Source organism: Myotis davidii, unplaced genomic scaffold, assembly GCF_000327345.1.
Source record: "Myotis davidii unplaced genomic scaffold, ASM32734v1 scaffold27, whole genome shotgun sequence".
Classification (NCBI taxonomy): Eukaryota; Metazoa; Chordata; class Mammalia; order Chiroptera; family Vespertilionidae; genus Myotis; species Myotis davidii.
Window position 1 is genome coordinate 3,288,956 of NW_006297821.1, and position 15,818 is coordinate 3,304,773.

General features: G+C 38.8%; 1 protein-coding gene across 1 annotated transcript in view; it reads right to left on the reverse strand.

The window, feature by feature from the left end:
• LOC102753447 (chromosome unknown open reading frame, human C3orf70) overlaps positions 1 to 15,818 on the reverse strand; it is a 49,003-nt gene that overhangs the window by 32,473 nt on the left and 712 nt on the right. The window lies entirely within an intron of this gene.

The following is a 15,818-nucleotide window of genomic DNA, read 5'->3' on the forward strand; positions in this document are numbered from 1 at the left end:
GAAATGTAACTTCTTAATAATTTTTATCTCAACTTTAAGTGAAAAGGTTAATTAATCTCTAACTTCTTGAGAAGATATATAAGATTAACTTATAGAAAGGAACTAAGAAGATCTAGAAATTATTCCTTACAGAAAAACAATTTGCCCTAGGCAGTTTGGCTCAGTGGATTGAGCATTGCCCTGTGGACTGAAGCGTCCCGGGTTCAATTCTGGTCAAGGGCACATGCCCAGATTGTGAGCTCTATCCCCATTGGGGGGTGTGCGGGAGGCAGCCAATCAATGATTCTCTCTCATTGATGTTTCTATCCCTCTCTCCCTTTCCCTTACTCTCTAAAATCAATAAAAATAAATTACAACAAACAAACCACGAAACAACTTATTAAAAAAACAACAATTTTTTTAAAAAAGTCCCTGTAGTTGACATGTGGAGAGCACACAGAGTAGATACACACAAGCATTAAAAAATGGAGAAACTGAGAAACAATTTTTATGAGTTAAGGTTATAGAATGATTGGGCCTAGAAGATTTTCCCATCAAGGTTAGCTTCCATTTTTTTATTAGTATGGTGCCATGAAAAAATAAACATAAAACTAAGTATAAACCTCTTATGCTTATACCTCCTATATCACTACAAAGCAGAAACTAATTTTTAAGTTAAAGATACAAACAACAAACCCAACAATAAATAAAACCAAGTTAGCAACATTATTTTAAAATGACAAATAATGCTGTTTTTCAGACAGCATTTAATTGCTGCTTAAGACCTAACTGTACTACTCACTGCCACAGTACAGGTTCTCTTGAGTGTGTCAGCTCTGAAGACTATAGTGACTGCTTTTATGAAATAATAAAAACAAGTGGAAAAATAACTTTAATATGCTTTTACTGCAGTGGTTCTCAACCTGTGGGTCGCGACCCCTTTGGGGGTCGAACGACCCTTTCACAGGGGTCGCCTAAGACCATCGGAAAACACATATAGAATTACATATTGTTTTTGTGATTAATCACTATGCTTTAATTATATTCAATTTGTAACAATGAAATTGGGGGTCACCACGACATGAGGAACTGTATTAAAGGATCGCGGCATTAGGAAGGTTGAGAACCAGTGTTTTAGAGAGACAGGAAGGGAGAGGGAGGGAGAAACATTGATCAGCTGCCTCCTGCACGCCCCCTACTGGAAATCAAGCCAGCAACTCAGCATGTGCCCTGACGAGGAATCCAACTGGTGACCTCTCAGTGCATGGGATGACGCTCAACCAACTGAGCCACACTGGCCAGGGCAAAAGTGAAATTTTTATAAAACCACATGTTGTACCTTTATGATCAACAAATCTATGAAACATAATTAAGGATGTAAAATTCTTATTTCTAAAACCTCACCAGAAATTAGTTTTTCTGTTGTAAATAAATTGTTCACAACATTTATACCTTTTGTTTCTGGGATAACTAAGCAGCAACTGTAGTCGTAAAAACAATGCCTCTAAACACAATCTTAAAATAAGGTCATGAAGAACTTCATTCAGATCAAGATGGAGGAGTAGGTAAACACTGTGCTTGTCTCCTACCATGAAGACATCAAAATTACAACTAAATTATAGAAGAACCATCATTGAGAACCACCCCAAAACTAGCTGAACAGAAGTCCTATAACAGGGGTGGGCAACCCCTGGTACGCGTGCCAAACATGGCACGCCAGTAACTTTTGCTGGCACGCGAGACCCTCTCTTATAATCTTCCACTTACAATTTTTTCTTAATATCAACTTTTTTATTTTTCAGATAAATTCAGTGTAGGTGCATCTTAGATAAATAAATAATTTTACATAACAAGTTATCTTAAAGACCATAGACATGGATTGATGAGAGAGGGGAAGAGCAATTTCTATGCCTCTGCCTTAACTCTCCATGCCTTCCTAGATCCGACCAGTGTTTTGGTTTCATTCACATATGCTTATGAATCTTTGCATATACTGTGTTTTTGTCGCTCGAATGAATTTTATTATTTCTTCAAGGTTCTTCACATACGTACACCTTAAGAGATATCAAGTAGGTGTAACATGTTCTCAAAAAATTAGGGATGGCATGCAGAAGAATTTTGAGTCAGCGATTTTGCTGGTTTTGGCACGCACTCACAAAAAGGTTGCCCACCCCTGTCCTATAACTACAGATATAAGGGGGAACCCACAATTAGACTGGTAAGAGGGGCAGAGACATGGCATGAGGCGATCCCATATGCAGAGTATGTTGGTTAAGAATCAGGAGGGGGAGCTCAGTTGTGAAGGGATCCAGCAGTCCCAGCCACACGCCTGATTCCCCAGTCCAGGGCACCAGTGTGGGAATAGGAGTTCCCACAACATCTGACTGTGAAATTCAGCAGGGATTGCATTCAAGTGAGATGACGGAGAGATACTGGAGAACCAGGTAGTCCTTTTAAAGGAGCTTGCACGCAGGTTCACTCTCTTACAAACTCACTCTAAGCTCCAGCAAAGAGGCAGCAGCTTGAAAAGCGGCAGGGACATAAGAGAGTAACTGAATTACTATCTTCAGGGTGGAAGCTGGAGGGCAGTGGTCAGGGAATCTCTCTCCAGTGACAGAAGCACTGACAGACTTCATTGCTCCTTTGTTGAGCCTCCTGCCACCCCCCACCCAGCTAGCAAGCTCAGACAGGTATCAAATCTGATGAGCTCCCATTAACCTAACACTGTTTACCCCACCCTTATGAGTCCCAAACAAGATGAACATAAAGAGGCCCATACCAAGACACATCATAATTAAAATGGCAAAGGTTAAAGACAAAGAGACAATCTTAAGAGCAGCAAGAGAAAGACAGTTAGTTACCTACAAGGGCACTTCCATAGGCTGTAAGCTGATTTCTTAACAGAAATTTTGTAGGCCACAAGGGATTGGCACAAAATATTCAAAGTGATGAAAAGCAAGGATCTACAACCAAGATTACGCAGCAAAGCTATCATTTAAAATTGAAAGTGAAATAAAGAGCTTCACAGACTGCCATAGCCAGTTTGGCTCAGTGGACAGAGCATTGGCCTGTGGACTAAAGGTTCAATTTTGATCAAGGGCAATTACCGCAGTTGTAGGCTCAATTCCCAGTAGGGGCAGTGCAGGAGGCCTGATCCTCTCTCATCAATATTTCTATCTCTCTATCCCTCTCCCTTCCTCTCTCTCAAAATAAATAAAAATACATTTGAAAAAAAAAAAAAGAGCTTCCCAGACCAAAAAAAAAAAAAAAAAAAAATGCTAAAGGAGTTCATTACCACCAGATTTGTATCGGCCCTTCTTTAAGAAGAAGAAAGCGCCCAAGCTGCTTTGGCTCAGTGGATAGAGCGTTGACCCAACGACTGAAGGGTCCCGGTTTGATTCCAGTCAAAGGCACATTTGTCAGTTCAAGCTCAATCCCGGTCCTGGGTGGGGCTCGTGTGGGAGGCAAACAATCAATCAATGTCTCTCTCTCACAGCAATGTTTCTCTCTCTCTCTCTGTCTCTCCCCTTCCCTTCCACTCTCTCTAAAAATCAATGGAAAAATATCCTCGGGTGGGGATTAACAAAGAGAAAAAAATATAGAGAAAGAGAGAGAGAAGAACATAGATATAAAAAATAAAATAGCAATAAGTACCTACCAATAATAACTTTAGCCCAGCCAATGTTGCTCAGTGGTTAAGTATTGACCTATGAACCAGGACATCACTGTTCAATTCCCAGTCAGGGCACATGCCCAGGTTGTGGGCCCAATCCCCAGTAGCGGGCATGCAGGAGGCAGCCAATCGATGACTCTTTCTCATCATAGATGTTTCTATCCCTCTCTCCATTCCGCTTCCTTTCTGAAATCAAATGGATTAAATGCTCTAATCAAAAGACATAGGGTAACTGAAGAGGTAAGAAAACATGACTTAACTATGTGCTGTCTACAAGAAACTCACCTTAGAACAAAAGATACACACAGAGTGAAAATATAGGAATGGAAAGAGATATTCCATGCACATGAAAGCAAAACAAAAATGGAGTGGCAATGCTTATATCACACAAAATAGACTTCAAAACAAATTCTGTAACAAGAGACAAAAAATGACATTACATACTACTAAAGGGATAAATCTAACAAGAGGGATAACTCTCGTAAATATATAAGCACCCAACACAGGAGCACCTAAATATGTATCAGTGGTTCTCAACGTTCTGCTGCCACCCTTTAAATACAGTTCCTCATGTTGTGGTGACCCAATCATAAAATTATTTTCGTTGCTACTTCATAACTGTAATGTTGCTACTGTTATGAATCGTAATGTAAAGATCTGATATGCAGGATGGTCTTAGGCGACCCCTGTGAAAGGGTCATTTGACCGCCAAAGGGGTCGTGACCCACAGGTTGAGAACCGCTGATATACATTCTTCTCAAGTGCACATCGGACCTTTTCAAAGACAGACCACATGTTAGGAGACACACTAAGTCTCTACAAGTTCAAGAAGACTGAAAGCATATCCAGCATCTTCTCAGATCACAATGACATGAAATTAGAAATCAACTACAATAAAAACATTCAGAAACATTCAAACACTTGGAGGCTAAATAGCATATTATTAAACAATGAATGAATTACCAAAGAGATCAAGAAAGAAAGCAAGAACTTCCTGAAAACAAATGAAAATGAATACACAAAAACCCAAAATCTCTGGGACACAGCAAAAACAGTCCTGAGAGGGAAGTTATAAAAACAGTCACAGGGATGTATAGTACAGCATAGAAAATTATAATATAACTTTATATGGTGTCATATGGGTACTGGACTTACCAGGGGATCACTTCATAAGTTATGTACTAGTAAATGTCTAATCACTATGTTGTACTCCTGAAATTAATGTAATATTTTATGACAAGTGTAACTTTAAAAAACTTTTTTAAAGAAACAAATGGAAGTATGGAACTGAAAAATACAATAACTGAAATAACAAGCATGGTGAATGGGCTCAACAGAAGAATGGAAGAAAAAGTTTCAGTGAACTTGAATATGGAACAATAGAAATTACCCAATTTTAACAACAGAGGGAAAGGAGACTGTAGAAAATAGACAGAGCTTCAGGAATCACAGGACTATATCCAAAACCATCTAATATCTCTGCTATTAGTGTCCCAAAAGAAAAGGAAAAAAAAAAAGGCAAGGCTACAAAAGTACAGATTCAAGAAGCTTTAGCAAACCACAAACAAGATAAAACCCAAAGAAATCCAGGCCATTCTACATCTTATTCAAACTTCTGAAAACTAAAGGAAATAAAAAAATCTTGAAAGCAGCCAGAGAAAAACAATTCCTTATTTGTAAACATTTCAAATGATAGATTTCTCGTCAGAAACCATGGAGGGCAGAAGAAAGTAGCACCATTTTTTTCAAGTGCTAACAGGAAAGAATATCAACCCAGAATCCTATACCCATTAAAACTATCCTTGAGAAATGAAGGAGAAATCAAGACATTCTCAGGTAAAGGAAAGCTATGAGAATTTGTCACCAGCAGACCTACTGCAAGAGAATGGCTAAAGGAAGTTTTCCAAACACAAAGGTAACAATAAAAGAAGAAACTTTTGAAAATCAGAGGGGTGGGGGTGAGGACACAATAGACAAAAATGTAGATAAATACTTTTCTTCTCCTCTTAAGTTTTAAAAGTTATACTTGACAGTTAAAACAGTAATCATGTCTTACATGATTCTAAGAACATGTAAAGAAAATACATAAGATAGTTACATTATAAATGAGTAGAGGGCAAAGAGATAAAAAAGGAAGTAAGGTTTATATACTTCACTCAAACTGATCAAAAGGCACTAAAACTGTGATAAGCCATATACACATAAATGTAATAACTACAGCAATCTCTAAAAAGCTACACAAAGACAACACTCCAAAACATTATAGGTAATCAAAATGAAATTCTACAAACTGTCCAAGTAACTCACAGGAAGGCAAAAAAAGAAAGCAGAGAACCAAAAACAGGGAGAACTAACAGAAAACAAAAATAAAATGACAGACTTAATCCCTAATTTATCAATTACATTACATACTAATGTTCTAAATATAACAATTAAGAAACAGATTGGCAGAGTGGCGTAATAAACAACCTATCCTATATAATAAAAGCCTAATATGCTAAGTGTCCAGTTGACAGTTCAACCAATCAAAGCATAATATGCTAAGGCCACTCAACCACTGGCTATGACGTGCACTGACCACCAGGGGACAGATGCTCCAACCAATAGGTTAGCTTGCTGCTGGGGTCCAGCCAATCGGGACTGAGCGAGAGGGGCCAGACATGCCCTGGAGCCCTCCCACAATCCCTCCCCAGCTGGCCAACTTCCCGTGTCCCTCCCCAGCCCCGATCATGCACTGGTGGGGTCCCTCGGCCTGGCCTGCACCCTCTTGCAATCTGGGACCCCTTGGTGGATGTCGGAGAGCCAGTTTTGGCCCAATCCCGCAGGCCAGGCCGAGGGACCCCACTGTTACACAAATTTGTGCACCAGGCCTCTAGCCTACTAGTATATAATAAAAGCCTAAGTGACTGTTACTGTAGAACGAACAGAACGACCCGTCACTATGATGCGCACTGACAATCAGGGGGCAGATACTCAATGCAGGAACTTCCCCCTAGTGGTCAGTGCTCTCCCACGGGGGAGCACCGCTCAGCCAGAAGCCAGGCTCACAGCTGGCGAGCGCAGGTGCCACGATGGGAGCCTCTCCCGACTCCTCAGCAGCAGGTGCAGCAGATTGGGATGAGTGTGAACGGCGCCTGGGCCTGATTTTGGCTCCTCTGTGGCTGCCTGCCACTTGGCACACTGCTACAGCCCTCAGGGGATGTCTGACTGCCAGTTTAGGTAAATTTCGTGCATCAGGCCTCTAGTGCTGTTATAAGAAACTCACTTCAAATTTAACAGTATAGAAACTTTGAAAACAAAATGAGGGGAAATATATGTCATGCAAACATTAATAAAAGGAAAGCAGGTGTGGCTATATTAATATCACATAAGGTAGACTTCAGAGCAAAGAAAATTATCATAAAGAGGAACATGGATGATGACAAAAGAGTAAATCTAATGAGATGACACAGAAATTCTAAAAGTGTATGCACCAATCACAGAAGCTACAAATGTATGTGAATCAAAAACTGACACACTTAGAGAGAGAAATCAATGAATCCACAGTTTAGTGGGAGACATCAACACTCCTCTTTCAACAACTGACAGAACACATAGCAAATAAGCAAGGATGTGGAAGAACTCAGCACAACCAATCAACAGAATCTAACAGAGATATTTACAGAACATTTCATCCAACAGCAGCAGAGTACCCATTTTTTTAAAAGTATCCATGACACCTGGACCACATCCTGGGCCAGTAAACAAACCTGAACAGTTTTAAAATAACACAAATTCTACAAAATATGTTCTCTGACCACATGGAATCAAACTAGAAATCAATTAACAGAAACTTAACAGGAAAATCTCCAAACTAAACCACACTTCTAAATAACCCATGAATCAGAAAAATGTCTCAAGGGAAATCAAAGCATACAATGAACTGAATGAAAAATGAAAATAAAACATACCAAAAGTGTGGCACCCAGCTAAAGCAATGCTGAGAGGCATCTTTATAGCAACAAATCATATATGAGAAAAGAGGAAAAATCTCAAATTAAAAATATCTAAGCTCCCACCCTCAAGAAGCTAAAAAAAAAAAAAAAAAAAAAAAAACAAGCAACTAAAGTGGTCCAAATGGTCAGTTATCAAAACGAACCAAAGTCACCAAAACAGAGGAGGCTGTGTGGGGAGGTGGGGCCGAGCCAGACAACCTAGTCCTGTGGCTGGGAATGTGGTTATTGGAGATAGCCGTCTTTGAAGTGAGATGAAAATAGAAATCAATGAGATTAAAAACAGAAAAACAATAGAGAAAATAAATGAATAAATGAAAACAAAGGGCTTGTTCTTTGAAAAGGTCAATAAAATTGACAGACCTCTCCCAAGAGTGACAGAGAATAAAGAGAAAAGACACAAATTGTAAGTCTGAGGGATGAAGCAGAGGATAGCACTAAAGACTACGCAGACATCAAAAGTATAATTAGGGAATACTATAATCTCTATACACATAAATTTAACAACTTAGAATAAAATGGACCAATTACTCAAAAATTACAAACTACCACATCTTATCTTAGTTATTTTAAACTCCTAAAAAATAAATCTCCAGACCCAGATGATTTAACTGGAGAATTTCACCAAATGTTTTTTAAAAATTGATACCAATTGTAAACAATCTCTTCTAGAAAAGAGGGAGGAAATCTTGCCAATTCATTGTACAAAGCTAGTAATAACTTGATACCAAAACTAGACAGAGAGAGTACAAAAAAAAAACACCCTACAGGCCAACATCCCTCACAAATATTGACATAAACATCCTTAACAAGCTATTAGCAAATAAAACTCAGCAATATTTAAAAATAATTATACACCATAACCCACTCGCTTTATCCAGGGATGAAAGGTTGGATCAGTATTTGAAAATCAATCAATATAATCCACCATATTAACAGGCTAATGAGGAAAAATCACATGATCATATCAATTGAAACAGTTGGTAAAGTTTAATACTCATACAAAATTTGTTTTTATTTTGAGAGGACACAAGCATGATTACAACTGTGTCCACATACAAGCATTCTGTGTTATTTATCATTAGAGGCCCAGTGCACAAAATTCATGCACAGCCGGGGCCTCCCTTTCTTGGTTCCCGGCTGCCGACCACTGGCTTGGGCCTTCCTTCATTCTGCGCTGCCCCCTGGTGGTCAGCGCAAGTCGTCACAAGTGATCAAACTCCCAGCCGGTCGAACTCCCGAGGGGACATTCTGCGTATTAGGTATATATATTGTTGAAGTTGATGTATGTCCACCATTGAAGTACCACTTGGATGGGAAAACACCCATCAGTTTTCTCTACCTTTGGAAAAGCTTCGAGGAAACATTCAACTTGATCTCACACTTGTCCTCTTAACATCTGTATTCTCTTCCTTTAACCACCACACATGGTAAGAACCCTCATTCTTTTTTTGTTTTTAACTGATTTTAGAGAGGAAGGGAGCAAGAAAGAAACATCTATGTGAGAGAGAAACATCGATCAGTTGCCTTCCGTACACATTCTATCCGGGACTAAACCCACAAACTAGATACAGAATGTGCCCTGATCAAGAATTAAACCTGCAACCATTTTGGTGCATGGGATGATACTCCAACCAACTGAGCCACCTGGCCAGGACAAGATCCCTCATTCTTAAAAAAAAAAAAAAAAAAGAAGAAGCTTTAGCTGATTCCTCTATCCCATCAAACTACCACTCTAATTCCCCCCTAATTTTCATTGTCAAACTTCTTGAATATATTTTCTGTAGCTATTGTTATTGATATGACTGAGATGTCCCTTAGAAAAACCAGCTTTCATTACCCTAGGGAGGTCAGAACTTTATTTTCTGAGCTGGGTATAAGTAAGAAAACAGAACAAATAGAATAACATAAAAACCACAATGCTAATATACTAACTAACGAAGCATATATTTGGCCTAAGGTCCCAACAGTTAAATTCTCTAATCAGCTCCCTCTCTCCCTATAGGAAATCTATTAACAGAAAGCCAAATTATAACTAAACATTTGCTGGGATAGTCCAGTCATAGGGACCAGACATTTAAGCCTCTGGGCAGTGTATCACCTTCTCTGAACAGTCCCAAAAAATCATTTCCAAATCCTGCCTCTCCAATTCCCATTTTTCTATATTTCCATGCTGCCCATCCACCTTCTGCTGTGACAGTCTTTCTTTAGATATGTTAATATCATCTATTAAACTACATACATCAGGTCCTACTCTTCCTGTTTTCAACCTGAAAAAGACATCTTTTAAGGTGTATTCTGCAGAAAGCTGAGCTCATCTATTATGTGATTTTTAAGTCAATTCTGAGTTCTGTGGGTGGCACCTACATCACACCACATACACTCCTCCACCCCACCTACCCCATCACCTTCTAATCACCTCATCTTCTTTAACTCTTAATTTGAATTTCATTCTCTATCCCATAAAGAATAAGAGTTCTCATTCTTTTGTGTTTCATTACTGAAACTGATACAATTTGCCACTCATTTCTTAAAAAGTTTCTCCATCATTGGCTTTAACAGAGCAAAAAAACTGCTGATTTTGCTCATTAATGTTAAATTGCTCTATAGTACCCATGGTGGTTAAGAATCCTGGTCCCTGAAACAGACAGGCCTGGACCCAAATCCAGACTCTACTTCCTACTAGCTATATGCTCATGGGAAAGGCATTTAACTTTTCGAAGCCTTTTTCCTCAACTGTTAAATGACATAATCGCCTATTAAGTGCTTAACATAATAAGCTTATTCTGGTGAAAAGCAACCACTAAATCAATAAATACTATTATCCTTGTGTCCTAAGTCTCAGCTCCTGGCATTCTATTTCTCCTCTTCCCACCTTGAAAAATTCACTGTCTTGAATAGCTTTGACTAATACTGCAATTAAATGTATTTCTGAAGTTGGTGTTGCAGGACTAAAACTTTCATACTCTTCTTCAGTCATAAAATGACTATTTGTATATTTCACCAATATCTAAGAAATAAGTAACCTGCTGAAAACTGATTTCATGTTCATACTTTTTCTTAAAATATTCATTTCTCTTGGCTTCTACAGTATGATACTTGTCAGATTTTTCTTCTCTGGCCATCTCTTCTTAGGCTCTACTGCCAGCTCATCCTCCTATAGCCAGACCCTGAATGTTAGTGCTCTAAAGGAAAAGCTAAGTATTTTCTTCATTTCTTATACTATAGTCTCTCCCTTGGTGTATCTCATGCTTCCTCAAGGCTAAAGCTGCAATCTATAAATAGGTAAATGACTTCCATACTACCTCTGGTGCAGACCTCTCCTCAGTTCTAGACCACTGTAGCCAACTGTCATCACCATGTGATGACAAGGCAAGTTAAACTCAATAGATCCAAAACTAGATCCACAGTCTTCCTGAATTTATGATCCAAACTGGATTCAGGATTCAGGATCAACAAACCTAGTTCTTCTCCAGTATTTGGTTGTTAGTGCATAGATGTCACCACCATCCAACCAAGTTGCCTAACAGAATTCTACAAGTCCTTTATAGCCTTCCTCCCCCTCCAAATCTAATCTATTCCATTATATGGATCTTGTTGCATGAATTTCAATCTATTTTTTACACTAATACCAAAATAATATCCTTTGCTAGTTTTATTCCCCTACTATCCATGTTATCACTATGATAGCAAGATCTCCATAAAATGAAATTCCTGTTTTCCCCACCTTTCCTGTTTATAACTTTGACTCACATCTCAACAATCCAATTTCTTATTCCTATACAGTAAATATTCTATCTACTCCAGCCACAAAAATCAACTTTACAATATCTGCATATGACTTATTCTCTCCCATCCCTCTTCATTGACCAACCCATGTCTTTTTCTCTCTCAAAACTCCTCTTTGGCCTGGCCGGGGGCAGTGTGACTTAGTGGTTGAACATCAACCCATGAACCAGGAGGTCCCTGTTTCTTTTTCTTTTTTTGTTTAAATATATTTTATTGATTTCTTACAGAGAGGAAGGGAGAGAGATAGAGAGTTAGAAACATCGATGAGAGAGAAACATCGATCAGCTGCCTCCTGCACACCCCCCACTGGGGACGTGCCTGCAACCCAGGTACATGCCCTTAACCGGAATCGAACCTGGGACCCCTCAGTAGGCAGGCCGACGCTCTATCCACTGAGCCAAACCGGTTTCGGCCAGGAGGTCCCTGTTTCAATTCCCGGTCAGGGCACATGCCTAGATGTTGAGCCTGGTCCCCAATGGGGGGTGTGCAGGAGGCAGCTGATCAATGATTCTCTCTCATCATTTAGTTTCTATCTCTCCCTCTCCCTTCTTCTCTCTGAAATCAATTTTTTTTAAAAGACATATATTTTTAAAAATTCCTCTTAGAATCCTTCACTGATTAATTCAACACAATACCACTCCTTAGTAGGGAAAAAATAAAGTTTCAGATTCAGAGCCAATAATCTATCTTTGAGAGTGACTGACACAGCAGATTACAGTTTCCCCTTCCAGACATGGTCCTTAAAAATCTATTATTATCCAAATACACGAATGATTTCCTTTAATCATACATTAAGCACTGAATCTATAAATATATACTGAATGTATAAATTTAAAAGTTTTTTATAAATTCATATATTTTCAGCCTTTTCTGTTTCATAAGTTTATGAGTTTCACAAGTTTAACGTCGACCATATAAAACTAAGCTTCCTTTATTTGTTCTGAATTTCCTAAGCATCAAGGTAATCTTCTCACTTTCACATTTTCTGATTTGGTGAACAAGCTGATACGTTCTCTCACCCATATCATTTGTGATTTAAAAGGAATACAAAAATAAATACAGCATAAATTATGCCCTTATAGTCTGCTTAAAGGGTGAGATCCACCTGTATCCATATTTGTATTCCTAATGTCTATAACAATGTCTCACAAAGAGAAGGTACTCAATACATGTTCAACAGAATTAACCCCTTCCCCGGCAGAAACGTGTATACTCGTTTTCACAAAATGTTCTTTTTCAGTCGTCGACGAGTATACTAAGAAAATATGGTAAAAAAATATGGTTTATAGGAAGACGAGTTACAAACTGTTTTCATAACCAGCATCAAAAATACTATATAGAACCAAAATAAAAAAATTAGTCTGAAAAAGAAACGTTTTTAACAAAAAAATTGTTGGGGAAGGGGTTAAAGGAATTCTGCTTAGGACTGATGTAATGCTTGTGAATGCCAAAAAGAAAACAGAACTTCTCAACTAGAACTTCTACTTCTTTTCAAGAAAAATTATATTTGGGTAAAAAAAAAAGTGGGGGGAGTGGGGTGAGGGTGGGGACAGGACACTGATGCCCTGCCCAGTACAGGTGAGGAGACCAATAATGTAGTATCTTGGTGCTTTAAATGAAACAAAGTGCATTGTGAATGGGATCACTGAATCACTGCCAGTGAAAAAAGCATGGAAACTCAGAAGGCTGCCAAAGACTGGAAAAGAGCAAACAGAGCAAATAAACGTCGGTCGGTGGGTCTCTCTCTCTCTCTCTCTCTCTCTCTCTCTCTAATGGAAAGGGTTGCCAACAAAAATCCAAGTACACTTGACATCAATCTTTTTCTAAATTCAGATTATTTACTTAAAAAATAGCTTCCAATTGCTTAGCAAAGAAAGTGGTAAGCATTTGTGGAACCAGCCTGAATTATACTAATCTAATTTCCTTTCATTTTTTAAGAGTGTTTATAAATAGATCATACATCAAAAAGCAGTAAAAATGGTGTGTAGGTCAGATTTCAACAAGGTATTTGACCAGGTTCTTACTATACCCATACAGATAAGATAAACATAAGATGGCTAACAGTACAATTATGTAGCTAGGCAATTGTTTGAATAAACATAACAAGTGCTCATTAATGAACTGCTCTCCACCTGAAGGGCAGGTCCACTGACAAGCCTCAGGACTCAATCTGTGGCCTTCTCCTGTTCAACAATTTTACCAATAACTTGAATGAGTATGTAGAAGATTACTATACATACTACCGTTGGCATCCAATGTGCAGTTGACATGAAACTAGGGGGCTCATAAAATATATTATGAAAAGAGCCAGGATCTACAAACACAATGATAAGCCAGAAAAATGGGCTCATTCTAATAAAATGAAATCTAATAGGGAAAAATACCTAAGGGGTCAAATTAATACCTGTGTCCAAACACATACATACAACTGTGAAATGGGCAAGTACAGTGATTTAATCGCCACATATGTAAGACAAACAATGGTTTAGTTGACCACAAGTTTTAGTTCAATCTGACGGCAGCAAGCGCAATAGGATGTGGATATCAGAAAAGCTAATGTGATGCATGTTGCAGCAGCAGTAGTATCTCAAGCATGGGAGACAGGAGTCCTGCTCACCTCTGGACTGATCAGACCACAGCTGGATAGTGTGTGCCTTTCTAGGGGTCACAGTGTTCAAAGGATCTTAACTTTATTGGCACATATTCAGAACAGAACAATCAGGATGCTTATGAGCCTGGACACTACCCCATAAAAGGAAAGACACAAGGAAACAGAGATTTATACACAGGACAAAACGATGCCTTCCGAAGAAAATGATGGCTACCTTCATTCAGTCATTCAACAAACGTGAATTTCAAACCAATTTCCGTACAGACATTATGAAGGCGGCATGGGATACAGAGAGAAAATAGTCTATGCCAGTGAGAAATTCATGTGTGTGTATCTAAAGAGCTGAAACAGCCATGCTCTAAAAAAGGATTGGATTGCTCTATATGATTTCATAAGGTAGAAACAGGAGCAATGGAAAGAAGTTAGAAAGTAACCAACTTCAGCTCCATATAAGGAAGAGTAGTATTCTGAGTCACAGCTCTCTAATGAAGGGAGGAGCTGCCTGAGAAGACTGCAAGCTTCTGATCACTAATGGTGCACTTAGAAGGGAGAACGCTGGAGTAAGACAAGCGCTGAACTGGACCCTCTTTGACGTTTCCCACATTCTGCACTACCATTCCACACTTCCCCTGGGGAAACGGACTCTCGCCAGATTCATCCTACTTGTGTACATCAGCATCACTGATTTCCTACAATTGCTACTTCCAACTTTGTACCCTGCCCCACACTAAAGCGATGTTTTATAATCGGGAATGGATCTGAGAGCGATAGGAATAATGAGATATAGGAAGAAGCGGACCCATCAGATCACGGAACACAAAAAAATCAATACTGTTAAATAAATGTAAGACAGTATTACTGTAACATAAATGTAAGAAGTATCTGTCCTTTAAGTCACAAACTCATTTAAAAATATTCCATTTTGTTCAATTAATATAATAAGGATTTATTATCTACTGCATCTCTTGTTGGGAGCCATTTTTTTTTCTAACCAACAAGGAAAAATTTTTAACTTAAGATCACTTCAAGAATTTGGGTCTTAAATAAGTATTCCAAAACCCTCCATTATAAGGTTATGTAGAAACTAAGTTTGCAATGTATTTCTAATAAGAAATGATTCATCGGGGATAGCAGGACAAATACCACGAACTAATCAAATTGTGAAATTCTGATTAAATGACTGCTTAAGTTTAATCCATTTTCAAACCCCCATGCAGGATAAACATAGAAAAAAGGCCTAGATCCTTCAGTCCTGGCTTTTACAAATTGGTAAGATTATTTAAGATTACTTTCGTTCATTTTACTTTGTAATTTTAAAACAGTCTCACACATTGGCTCTATATGCTGCAGCTGGCTATTTAAGGAGTTCCCCTTTCCAAACTGTTAATATTAACTTCTTGGAAGCAGTCCCTCACTGTAGCGCTTTCTCAGCTGGATGCAATAAATGCGCTACCATTCGATTTCCAAAGGCTCTTTCTTTTAAGGAACTACCCGGAAAGACAAAAGTGAGAGAGAAAGAGAGGCATCTTCAACCACTAGTCTTGAAAAAAAGCCTTCCTCTCTCTCCGGTTGCCATCAATTCCGAAGGCTCTCAACCATTTCTCAACACACTGACTGGTCGTTCCGGTTTAAAAAAAGAAAAAAAAATAGCTTCCAGTTTTCCCGGGACGGGGAGATCCCCTTTTGCAGAAGTGGCTAAAGCGACGCTCCCCACGGGGATTTCAGCTCGTTGCCACGGCAGCGCCAACCCGAGCTGCCCAGCGCGAGGGCAGCT